The sequence below is a fragment of the Aotus nancymaae genome, unplaced genomic scaffold, assembly GCF_030222135.1.
Source record: "Aotus nancymaae isolate 86718 unplaced genomic scaffold, 86718_ANA_hifiasm-v0.15.2.pri h1tg000016l, whole genome shotgun sequence".
Taxonomy (NCBI): Eukaryota; Metazoa; Chordata; class Mammalia; order Primates; family Aotidae; genus Aotus; species Aotus nancymaae.
Genome location: NW_026988428.1, coordinates 50,957,069 through 50,970,051, shown reverse-complemented (window position 1 = coordinate 50,970,051; position 12,983 = coordinate 50,957,069). Strand labels below are relative to the sequence as shown.

The 12,983-nt window shown below is 38.1% G+C and overlaps 1 long non-coding RNA gene and 1 pseudogene across 1 annotated transcript in view; one reads left to right on the top strand and one right to left on the bottom strand.

The window, feature by feature from the left end:
- Positions 1-12,983, bottom strand: part of LOC135275276 (uncharacterized) — an 82,840-nt gene that overhangs the window by 14,592 nt on the left and 55,265 nt on the right. The gene's annotated exons all lie outside the window — the stretch shown is intronic.
- On the top strand, positions 5,064-12,245 carry LOC105711965 (melanoma inhibitory activity protein 2-like; annotated as a pseudogene).

Sequence of the window (12,983 nt, the reverse complement as noted above, 5' to 3'; positions counted from 1 at the left end):
ATATTTTCATGTCATACTTTTAAATTATTTCAAACTACATGGTGTTTGCTCCAGAAATAAAACATGTCACTTATAACATTATATTTTTATAAGTTTTTATGCAAGTTAAAGAAAGCTAAATATCTTGTATTACATACTAAAATAGAAAAATAAAGCCTATTGTTACATAGTTGAACACTGAGTTCTTTAAAATTAACATTAAAATACAGTATTCTAAAATGAATGTTTAAACAAAAAATTTCTTATGTTACACAAAATAATTTCTTTTAATTTTTGAGGAAATTTGAAGAGTTTAGAATTTGAAAACATTTTGCTAATTCTGCCTTCATGTAAATTCATGTAACATGGAACATATGCTCTTAAAAGCTTGTTACACCTAAATAAAAACCCTAAGAAGGTGGGCGGCAAGATGGCCGAATAGAAACAGCTCCAGTGTGCAGCTCGCAGTGAGATCTACGCAGAAAGTGGGTGATTTCCACATTTCCAACTGAAGGGCGCCTGGAACACCAGCGAGACAGAACCGTTAACTCCCCTGGAAAGGGTGCTGACGCCATGGAGCCAAGTGGTCTGGCTCAGGGGTCCCACCCCCACAGAGACCAGCAAGCTAAAATCCACTGGCTTGAGGTTCTCCCAGCCAGGACAGCAGCCTAAGCTGGACCTGGGATGTTCGAGCTCGCTGGGGGCAGGGGCGTCGGCTGAGGTTGAAGTAGGCGGTTTCAACTTCACAGTGTAAACAAAGCTGCTGAGAAGTTCCAACCTCACAGTGTAAACACAGCTGCTGGGAAGTTGAACTGCAAGACAACTGCAGGCAGACTGTCTCACTAGATGTCCTCGCTGGGCAGGGGATGTCTGAAAACAGGCAGCAGCCCATCAGGGACTTAAACATAAAGCCCCCACCTTCCTGGGACAGAGCACCTGGGAAAAGGGGTGGTTGTGGGTACAACTTCAGCAAACCTGAATGTCCCTGCCCAGAGAAGCCAAAACATGGGATACATTTTTTGCTAATGTGACAGTGTCTCATGCTTATTATTCTGGATATCAGTAATCACTGCATAGTTCTCTAGAAGATGTAGGAGATGGAACCAATTGTGATAGTAATCCTAGTCTTTTACCTTTTACCTATTCTTGTTACTTCCTGTATTATCTTTATATTTTTCTCTTCCAAAGTAGTGACTGTATGAAGCATACCTGCCCTCTAGAGTTAGTACTGTGTTTAACGGAGCTGTTACTCATGTGGACCGCTAGATGGCAGGATGAGCCCCTGCTCAGTCTGAGAGCAGGTTCTTCATTTGTGGATATTTAAAGTTTGTACCAGATTCCATACAGTTGAGATGGCACTGGAGAGACAGTGGTAGTCAAGGTAGATACGGTTCTTGCCTTAATGGGAAGTAGATCACGATAAAAATGAAAACATTTAATAAATCCAATGAAAAACACAGGTTCTTGAGAGCAAATATGTGTGATCTGAAAATTAGATCCAATTAAAACTTGAGTACAAAAACTACAAGTTTGGTTAAAAAGATAATTACTATATCTATCCATCTATCCATTTATTTATTTATTTATTGAGATTGAGTCTCACTCTGTTGCCCAGGCTGGAGTGCAGTGGTGCAATCTTGGCTCATTGCAACTTCTGCCTCCCAGGTTCAAGCAATTTTCATGTCTCAGCCTCCCGAGTAGCTGGGATTACAGGTGCCCACTGCCGTACCCAGTTAATTTTTTATTTTTAGTAGAGACAGGGTTTCACTATGTTGGCCAGGCTGGTCTTGAACTCACCTCAAGTGATCCACCTGCCTTGGTCACCCAAAGTGTTGGGATTACAGACTTGAGCTATTGAGCCCAGCGCCCCATTTAATGTATAGCCTTTGTTAAAGTTATATCAGAATTCTAGCTGAATGATATTTGTTTTTCCTTTGTACCTGGGACAGTGCCTTGTTACTGATGTGGCTTTGATGAGTGGAGAAACACCAGGATTTTGTTTTGAGTTGAGTTAGATAAAACAACGTCCTTTAAGACGCATATGCAGGGCACCCTGATGTTTTACACTCATGGGGATACGTGAGGGAGGCCATGCTGTTAGGCAAATGTGGGAGCGAGGGCAAGAGGACAACAGTGGGAATCATTAAGTTGGGTGAATCCAGTTTATAACGGCTTTGCATTTGCATCTTAACGGTTGCCAGCTGGAGTCTAAGACCAAGGGCTTTTATGCTAGACAAGAAACATTTTTGGAGCTGTGAAAAACCTTCCTTCCAAGGACCCCCTTTCCTTTCTATTTGCCTAAAATAATTTCTTAATAACTCCTACCACTCCATTATCAAAGTGGAGTAGAACAATATTTCTTTTTTTCTTTTTGTTAGTTCTCTCCTCCATGCTCTTAAAAAATCCTATTAAAAATATCTCATTTTTCAGGCTAAGTCCCTAGTTGCAAAAACTTTTGGTAGGGCCAGTTTTTTTTCTTCTTGTTCTTCTTAATTTTAATTTCTCTCATTTGAGAATGTTATAGTCATCATTGGGAGCCATCATTCACCGGTTTGTGAAAGTGCATTCCTCTCCCATCTTTTCTTTCTTTGGGGTTTAATAAATTGTGGGAAACTAAGACTGTTCTAGACTGTACGCCATGCAGTTTATGTTATGATCTATTGTCATCTTTGCAGCCTCAAATTCCATTTTTAGCTGAGACTGGGGTTTTTAAATAACTTGTTTCTACAACTAATTGTCACAATTGAAATTCAAACAATTCTAGGTATTTCTGACTACAAAAATCTAAGATAGCAAGCCTATCTGATACTTTGTAAATATTTTTTTATTTTTGAGATAGCCTCTCAGTCTGTTGCCCAGGCTGGAGTGCAGTGGCATGATCATGGCTTACTGCAACCTCTACCTCCTGGGTTCAAGCAATCCTTCCTCCTCAGCCTTGAGAGTTAGCTGGGACTACAGGTGTGAACCACCACACCTGGCTAATTTTTTTTACTTTTTTTTCAGAGATGAGGTCTCAGCTGTTTCCCAGGCTGGTCTGAAACTGCCGGGCTTAAGTGATTCCCCTGCACTGGCTCCCAGAGTGTTGGGATGACAGGCATCAGCCACCACTCCCAGCCTGATACTTTTGAAACATAGAGTATTTAATAGTTTCTGGGGCATTCTTTTGTGAACATTAGCCAAAACTTTTTAAAACCACTCCCAAATGCATTTTTTGGTTCCCTAGGACAGGAGTTGGCAAACTTTCTGCAAAAAACCAGGCAGTTAATTATTTGGGCTCTGCAGGGCCATGTTGTCTGTTAACAGCTACTCAGCCCCACTCTTGTAATGCAGGAGCATCCACAGACAACAAGTAAACATGGGCATGGCTGTGCTCAAGCAAACTTTATTAATACAAATAGGTGGGTGATGGGCCATAGGTGCAGACCCCTTCCACGGAGCATGTTTTCTGAGACTGAATGTTTCTTGTGATTTACCCCCTTATTCTAAAATTAGCGCACTAAGGACTTGAGTAGAAGTATTTGGTTTGTTGGGTTACTTTGTTAGAGATGTTAATTGTATCCTAACTTGGCTTGTGATTCTAAGGTGATTGTCAGCAGAGCCCTTGTTAGAAATTAGAGCTGAAGCTTGATGAATGTTGCCACTACTCTTTCCTAACATGACTCTACAAAAGTCTTTTGACATCAGAGGCCATGAAAGAATATACTTTGTTTCTGTTTTTAGAACTGAAATAGATAATGGAAGTCATTTAATCTAAACTCCTTTTCTAGATGAAGTAGCTACAGCCTTTAGAAGTTAAATGATATGGGCTGGGCACAGTGGCTCATGACTGTAATCCCAGCACTTTGGGAGACCGAGGCAGCAGATCACTAGAGGTCAGGAGTTCAAGACCAACCCAGCCAACATGGTGAAACTCCATCTTCACTAAAAATATAAATATTAGCCTGGTGTGGTGGTGGATGCCTGTAGTCACAGCTACTTGGGAGGCTGAGGCAGGAGAATTGCTTGAACTCCAAAGGTGGAGGTTGCAGTGAGCCTGGATTGCACCACTGCATTCCAACTTGGGCAACAGAGTAAGGCTCTGTCTTAAAAAAAAAAAAAAAAAAAAAAGTTAAATGATGTTTGTAAGTGTTACATTAGCTACTTAGTGGCAAGTGTAGAACAAGTCATATCCTGACTGCCAGACTTTTTCCAACTGTAGCCTTCTACTTCATATATGCTCCTACCCTTAGCCACTGACAGCAAATATGGGCCTGAAGGTCTTATTGGGTATTATTTATTTATTTATTAGGTAGTATCTTATTTATTGAAGTCCTGAAATGAGGAATCAGATGAGCAGTTGCAGACTTTTTTTTTTAAATTGCCTAAAGGCTCTTTAAAAGGAAATCTTAAAGTTTATTAAAAAACATAAGTATCTATGACTTGAGACATTTTTCTAAGGAAAAAATCCCATAAATATTAAGTGTTGTGTCTTGTTACTTGCATCCTACTAATGTGGACATATAAAGATGAGTAAGACAGGTCTTAGCTCAAAAGTATATATAATTCAGATGAGAAACATACTTCCAAAATTGTGTTTTGCCTCATTTATGTGTGAGACTATTTAATTCAGTGTTATACAAGTAGTAAGGATAATCAGACGTAGAAGAACCTTTTCAGTTATGGTATTGACAAACGCTTAGTCAAAGAAGAATGAATAGGATTTTGAAACTGCAAAATTACCCTTGTTAGGGGGAAGTGTGGAATTTGAAATGCCAAGATTAGTTGAGAAAGGTGGGAGGATCGCTGGAGGCTAGGAGTTCAAGACCAGCCTGGACAACATTGACAAGCCCCCAGTCTAAAAATAAAGTAAAAATAAAAGAGAAAAATGCAGCATGGGCCTGTGAGGCCTGTGGGTGCCAGCGTCCCCCAGCTCCACCCCCGCGTCTTCCAGCTCCCCAGCATTTCCCAGCTCCCCCCGCAGCCTGCTCTGCAGTGGTCCGCTCCAGTTGCCCTCTGCAGATTCAGGCTCCAGACAGAAGGCTGCCTGTTCTCTGCCCTTTGTTGTGGCCCCCACAGGCCCTGGTTACTGCAGTGACCACCAGAGCAGCCTTGGCACTATGGAGGAGCCCCAGGCTACCCCTGAGCCATACTTGAGGCTGGTTCTGGAGGTGCTACACAGGGTTGTGGCAGCACTGCGTCAAAGTATGGGAGCAGATTCTAATTCTTATGGTTTTCCATGGGAATGGGTGATATAGGCAGCTATGTTTGGATTTATTGCTGTTCTCTTTTTTGTGTGGAGAGGTTTTAGATCCGTTAGGAGTCGGCTTTATATGGGAAGAGAGAAAAAGCTTGCTGAAACGCTGTATACACAAATTAAAGAAAAATGTAAACTACTTGAAAAACTTAGCATTATTCAAAAAGAGTATGAAGACTATGAAGTAGAGTCATCTTTAAAGGATGCCAGCTTTGAGAAGGAGGCAACAGAAGCACAAAGCTTGGAGGTAACCTGTGAAAAGCTGAACAGGTCCAATGCGGAACTTGAGGAAGAAATACTATGTCTAGTAAAAGAGTTAAAAGAAGAGAAATCAAAACAGTCTGAACAAAATGAACTGATGGTGGATATTTCCAAAACGATACAGTCTCTAGAAGATGAGTCAAAATCCCTCAAATCACAAGTAGCTGAAGCCAAAATGACCTTCAAGGCTTTATTTCCAATGAACGAAGAACCACTGAAGCTGACAATTGAAGATACTTTGGATGAAAATTCTCAACTTCAGGAAAGCCAGAAACAGCTTTTGCAAGAAGCTGAAGTATAGAAAGAACAAGTGAGTGAACTTAATAAACAGAAAATAACATTGGAAGACTCCAAAGTACATGCAGAACAAGTTCTCAGTGATAAAGACAATCACATCAAGACTCTGACTGAACACTTGCTGAAGATGAAGATTGGGCGGCTATGCTTGGAGAAGACAGAATGGATGAAGATAACTTGGAGTCAGAAATGAACAGTGAGTCAGAAAATCGTGCTTACTTAGATCATCCTCCAAATGGAGCTTTGAAGAAACTGATTCATGCTGCTAAGTTCAATGCTTCTTTCAAAAGCTGAGAAGGAGAAAGATCCCAAATTTATATTCAGTTATCTGAAGTTGATAAAATGAAGGAAGAACTTACAGAACGTATTAAAAATCTTGAGACTAATTGCATCTTTGCAGTCAGAAAACACACATTTTGAAAGTGAGAATCAGAAGCTTCAACAGAAACTTAAACTAATGACTGAATTATATCAAGAAAATGAAATGAAACTCTACAGAAAATTAACAACAGAGGAAAATTACTGGTTAGAGACAGAAGATAAACTTTCTAAGGTAGACAAAAGGATCAGCCATGCCACCGCAAAGCTGGAGACCTATAGAAAGTGAGCCAAAGATCTTGAAGAAGAATTGGAGAGAACGATGCATTATCATCAAAAGCACACTATTTCCTATGAGAACAAAGCACATCATAATTGGTTTGTAGCTCAAACTGCTGAAAGACATCTCCATGATTTAAGGAAATAAAATGCTCATAACAGACAAAAATTAACTGAACTAGAGTTTAAATTTGAACTTTTAGAAAGAGATCCATATGCACTGAATATTCCAAATACACGACTTGGCAGAGAGCCTTCCCCATGTGGCTCCTCACCATTGGGTCAGCCTTCATCTGAAATGAGAGCTTTTCTGTCCCTCCAACTTCATTGGATAGTCCACCCAGATTCTGACCTTTGCTCACAAGGAGAGGAGGAAGAGGCTCAAGAGGCCCAGAGAATCCACTGGACCATCAGATTACCAATGAAAGAGGAGAATCAAGCTCTGATATGTTAACCGATTCTCACAGGGGTCCTTCTGACACTGGGCCCCTGTCACCTCTGTGGAAACAGGGAGCTTCTGGAGATGATTTTCCACCAAGGGATTTCCCAGGTCCACCATATGCTCCAGTTGCAAGTATGCTTTTTTAAAATTTGTTTTTAACCTCAAGGTGTTTTATTAATCAGAGATACGAATTTTACTACCTGTTCATGTAGTAACACAGTGGAGGAAAAACTCTTCTAGCATTCTGTGAGTGTACCATTACTCTTCTGAACTGGGAAGTGGAGTGTAATAAGGTTTCAAATGGATTCATCTTAATAATATAGAATTATTTCTGTATTTTGGTAGTCAAGAAAATAGTTGACTTTTTACAGGTCTTATAAAACTAAAATTATCTGTATCTTATTTGGTAGCAACTTGTTACTCTGGCAGTTAGTTAAAATAATTAATATTTTTATTCCAGCATTAAAATTACTGGCTGCGATATTTTTTAAAGTCTTTTTCATAAGTGGTTCTGATGTAGTCCTACTTACTTAAAACTTAAAATGTATGTATTACTTTTGACCTAATTGTTGGATTTATTGAATTCTTTTAAAGTTTCACATAAGAAAAAGGAATAATGTATTTCTTTTATATTCATACTTTACTATTTTGAACTATAGGGTTCTGCAGAAGAAATATGTGGTTACCAAATACTAGGTTTGCCTATGAATGTCTCATCTAGTCATTCCTTCCCTTGTTTCTCCTCTTTTTAAAATTTAAAGTGAATTAAAACAAATTTTGTTTGTGGGAATTTTAAGGTGGTCTTTGATATAACTGGAAATGTTTTAGTGTAATATCAAATCAGAATTGGGAATCACTGATATGAATTTTAAGTTTGGTGAAAATTATATTACATGAAAGTGGTCTTTGAGAAGGACTTTGATAATGAAAGAAAAACATTATTTTTATGGTAAGTTTTATATATTTTGAAATAATTCCTCTTTTTTAAAAGAGGTGTTAAGATAGGACAAAAATTACATTAAAAATTAATTATATTTCCTTTAATCATCTGTATTTAAAGAGGTATATTTTTCTCAATGTTGTAAAAATTAGCTTGTTAGATCAAGTAATTATTCTGGTGTAAATTTTCAAATAAAAGAATAAGTAATGGAAGTTATAAATGTAATGATTTATTAGGGCACAGTGCAGGTTTTCAAAGTTATAAAATGTCTTTTACCAATCTCTTTGAACAGTGAGAAATATGTATCCACTGAGGAGTTTTCCTCCTCACCTTCCCCCAAAACCTGGATTTTTCCTCCCACCTCCACTCCAGAAGTAAGTCCTTCAGGGTTGAGTCCATCTTCAAATGAGCCTGCTACTGAACATCCAGGACTACAGCAAGAAACTTCACGATATTTTTTGCTCTCTTCAAAAATAATTTTGACTGATCTCATTTTTAATTTAAAGTAACTGCTGTTACTGTATAACTGTTACTTACGCTTACTTTATTTATACTTTTGCTAAAATGGAAGCTTAATGGCATTATAATTCCAGGCTAGTATTTTGTAAATAAAGATGATTTAAATATGAATCTTATAATTAAATTATTTCCATTTTATTTTATTCTAGATAGTATAACTTTTAATTTGATTAATCCATCATTATATAAACAACCATGGAAGTTTTATATCTGTAATCTTGCAGGTGGGGAGGCATTGAATTCTAGAGGCTGTGTCTTTATGCCAAGGACTGTATTTACTGTGGTTGTAGACAAATGTGAAAGTAAATTTATGTGAATTAAATAAATTTTAGTTGATTTAAAGAGTTGCTTGGCATTGATAATAAAATCAGCTAGTTTTACTATCAAAAAAACTCATAGCATACGTAATGGGAACCCTAATGTGAACTATGAGTTTAGTTGATAATAATGTATCAGTACTGGCTCATCAGTTGTAACAGATATGCCACACTAATGCCAGATGTCAAAAATAGGGGAAACTGTCTGTGGGTGGGGCAGGAAAAGGGTATATGGGAACTCCACACATTCTGTTCAATTTTTCTGCAAACCTCAAACTGCTCTAAAAATTCATTTTAAAAAATGAGATGAAAGAAGAAAAAGTAAATGAAAAAATAAAAATGCCAAGGAAATAAAAATAGAAGAAAATATAAATATATAATTTAAGAATAAACTTAGTAGGAATATATCAAAAAGCATGACTCAAGAAGGAAGACTAATACAAATACACCACTAGAAAAATGAGCAAAAGATATTAATATTTTTTAAAAAAGAAGAACAATAAATGTTCAATAAGACTATGAGAGAAATGTTCAGTCACATTAATACTAAAACTTAAAATTATGAGATTTCATTTTTATCTATGACATTGGAACACCTTTTTAAAAGAGATAATAGTAATCACGAGGGGCCAAACAGGTCCTTTCACATATGACCAGTGAGGACTGTAAATTGGGATGACCTTTGGTCAGAAAAAGATTTTCCAAAACTTGGAAGGCAAAATATGATTGCATAATTTGTTTTCATGTTAGAGCACTGCCTAACTAGCCCATCTAAGGTGAATTGAATCTCAATATGTTATTATTGATTTGCACAATTTACAACTGTAAATTCAGATGTTAGCTTATAGAAAATTGGTAAGATGTTAATATTTTTGTCCCATAGAGACAAAAATACTATGTAAAGTCTTAAAAATATACATGCTTTTTAACCTCGCAATTGCATGTCTAAGAATTGATCCTAAGGAGGTACTGAGGTGCTCAAAGATTTAGCTCTGAGAATGTTTATAGATGTGTCATGTATAACAATGAAATATCAGAAACAAATGTGCAACATTAGGGCACTGATTAATACCTACGTGTGTGTGTGTGTGTGTGTGTGTGTGTGTTCTGGAGGTTTGTTTTGTTTTGTTTTGTTTTTAAAGAGAGAATCTCATTCTGTCACCCAAGCTGGAGTGCAGTGCTGTGATCATGGCTCACTGTAACTTCAAAATCCTGGGCTCAAGCAATCCTCCTGCCCCAGCCTCCTGAGTAGCTGGGACTACAGGTGTGTGCCAGTGTGCCCCACCCCAAATATGTTTTAAGAATGGTTATATCCAGGTACATAAAATTCGTAAGTTCAAAATTTTTCTTTCATGTTGTTCATATTTTCTTGTGACACTTTCAAAAGAAAAAAGTTTGAAAGTCACAAAGTCTAGTTCAACTGTTCTCATTCTTGTTGACATCTATTGAGGGGCTTAGCCCCTGACTATAGTTTTTCCCTCTGTCCCAATTCCTGCTACTATCTTAGGGAATTCAGAGCCTTAAACAGAACTGATCCAACACTCTGGCTTTTTCATTCCTGTATTTCCTCCCATTTCCAGTGATCTTTACCTCCTCTGCACTTTTGTAATTCACTCTAAGACATTTTGATCCTGTTTTCATTCAGAATTAGTCATTGGTCCTCTCTAACACTTTTGTGCTTTTTTCTGCTTTGCTTTTAGATGAAAATGTTTTCATTGTTTTTCCAATTTAAAAAAGAATGCATGTTTGCTGGAAAAACTTTTCAGAAAATAAAGAAAGATCTAAAAAGAAAAAACATTGCAGCTTGTGGATTACCACTCAGCATGTTGGTCACCTCAGAAACATATTGCTAGGAATAGTTTTTCGTTTGCTTCATCTAAATGAGATCTTACTATTCATTTTACTTTTATTATCTGCCTTTTGCCACTAAACAATTTATCTTTCCAAGTTAGTAAAAACAGATCTATATTGAAATTATTATGGCTGAAAAATAATTAATTGTACAGCTATAATATTCTTTATATTCTAGGGTGTCTCAACTTCAGCACTATTGACATTTTGGGCTGGATAAGTCTTTGTTGCGGGAGGCTGTGTTGTGCACTGAAGGATGTTTAATAGCCTCCCTGTCCTCTGTATCAGTACTAGATGCCAGGAGCTCCCATCCCTAGTGATGACCATCAGAAATGTCTCCAGATATTGCCAGATGTCTGCTGTGGGCAATACTGCCTCAAGTTGAGAACCACTGATCTAACCAGTCTGCTATTGTTTGACATTTAGGTTTTATCTACTTTGTTACAATTGAAAGCAGCCGCACTTATGAAGCTTCTAACATATACAAACTCAGTACATCTTTAAATTACTTATATAGCATAAATCTCTAGCAAGGAATGGCACATTTAAAATGTTGACGTCTATTCCCAGATTTCCCTCCAGAAAGATTGTATTACTGTAGAATACCATTGAAACAGCATAAATGTCATTTCCTGAGATCCTGTCTACTTCCAGGTATTGTCAATCATTTAAATCTTGCTTTGTGACAAGCGAAACAAAATAGTACTTTATCTTTTTAACTTGTAATTCTTTGATTGCTTACCAGGTTGGTCACCTTTACTGTATTTATTAGCTATTTGTGTTACTGCTTTTATGAACAGCTTATTAATGTCCTTTGCTTATTCTTGATTTTGTAAGAGCTATTAATTCCTTCTTCCAGTTTGAAATTTTTCTTATAACCTGATTTAAACCTTTTTTCTTATAACCTGTATAAGGTTTCCTGTACAGAAGTCATATATTTTTATGTTTTTAAATTATTAGCTTTTTTGTTATGGTTTTACCTTTAATGGTGTCATGCTTAGAAAGATCACTTCTAGGGCCAGGCCCACTGGCTCACCCCTGTAGCATTTTGGGAGGTGAAGATTGGCAGATAACTTGAGGCCAGGAGTTTGAGACCAGCCTGGCCAACATGGTGAAACCCTGTCTCTACTAAAAATAAAAAAATTAGCCAGGCATAGTGGCAGGCCTGTATTCTCAGCTACTCAGGAGGCTGAGTCAGGAGAATTGCTTGGACCTCTGAGGCAGAGGCTGCACTTAGCTAAAATCATGCCATTGCACCCCAGCATGGATTACAGAGTGAGGCTCCATTTCAAAAAAGAAAGAAAGAAAAGAAAGAAAGAAGGAAGGAAGGAAGGAAAAAAGATCACCTCTAAAATATCAAACTTCAGTATTTTACTCTACTAGGCTAATCTTTTGTTTTGCTGATATCTTTCATACTCTAACACTAAATCTTTCTCCTTGAATGTACATATACATCTGGAATCTTATTAAAATGTGTGTTCTGATTCAGTAGGTTTGGAGTGGGATGAGAGATTCTCCATTTCCCACAAGCTCCAGGTGATGCCAGTGCTGCCTGTGGCCACACTCGGTGTTACTGCTCCTAAACCTTCAGAGCTCAGTCCTCTGTACCCCCCACCTCCATTCTCTGACTCCTTCCTGAAGTTGCTTCCTTTCCTACCTAGTGCGAACCCCAATGGCAGCAATTTCAACTATAGCTCGTCTCTTTGTTCTTCTGGAGCAACAATCCTGGCAATCTCCATTCCAGTATTGATGAAGTCACCAGTCTCCAGCCACAGTACCCCTGCAGGATATCAGATAGTTTCCATGTAGTTCTATTAAAAACATGTGATTTCTCAGGTACATCAGCAAGCCTTCACTTTGTTACCACTCAGTTCCCTTTCCCATTCCTAGAGTAACTTTGCCTAAATGTAATCGCCTCAAGCTCCAGTTCCCCTCCTCTCAGACCTCTTAGTCAATGAACAACAATGAAAGGAGAACTTCTTCAAGCCATCCAGTGGAAATAACATTTAGCATAGTGACTGCCACGCAATTGAAAAAAAACCTACTCAAAGACTCAACAAGGTCATATTAAGATTTTCCAACACTTGGACCAGACGAGGTGGCTCATGCATGTAATCCCAGCACTTTGGGAGGCTGAGGCAGAAGGATAACTTGGGGCCAGGAGTTCGAGCCCAGCCTGGCCAATATGGCAAAACCCAGTCTCTACTAAAAATACAAAAGTTTGCCAAGTTTGGTGATGCACACCTGTAATCCCAGCTACTCTGGAAGGCTGAAACAGAAGAATCACTTGAACCTAGGAGGCAGAGGCTGCAGTGAGCTGAGATTGCACCATTGCACTCAAGCCTGGGTGACAGAGTGAGACTTTGACTCTAAATAAATAACTAAATAATAAAGCAGCTTCTCAAAATAAAAATTTCCATCCTGCTGGCAAGATGGCCAAATAGGAAGAGCTCCAGTCTGCAGCTCCCAATGAGATCAATGTAGAAGGCGGGTGACTTCTGCATTTCCAACTGAGGTACCCGGTTCATCTCACTGGGACTTATTAAA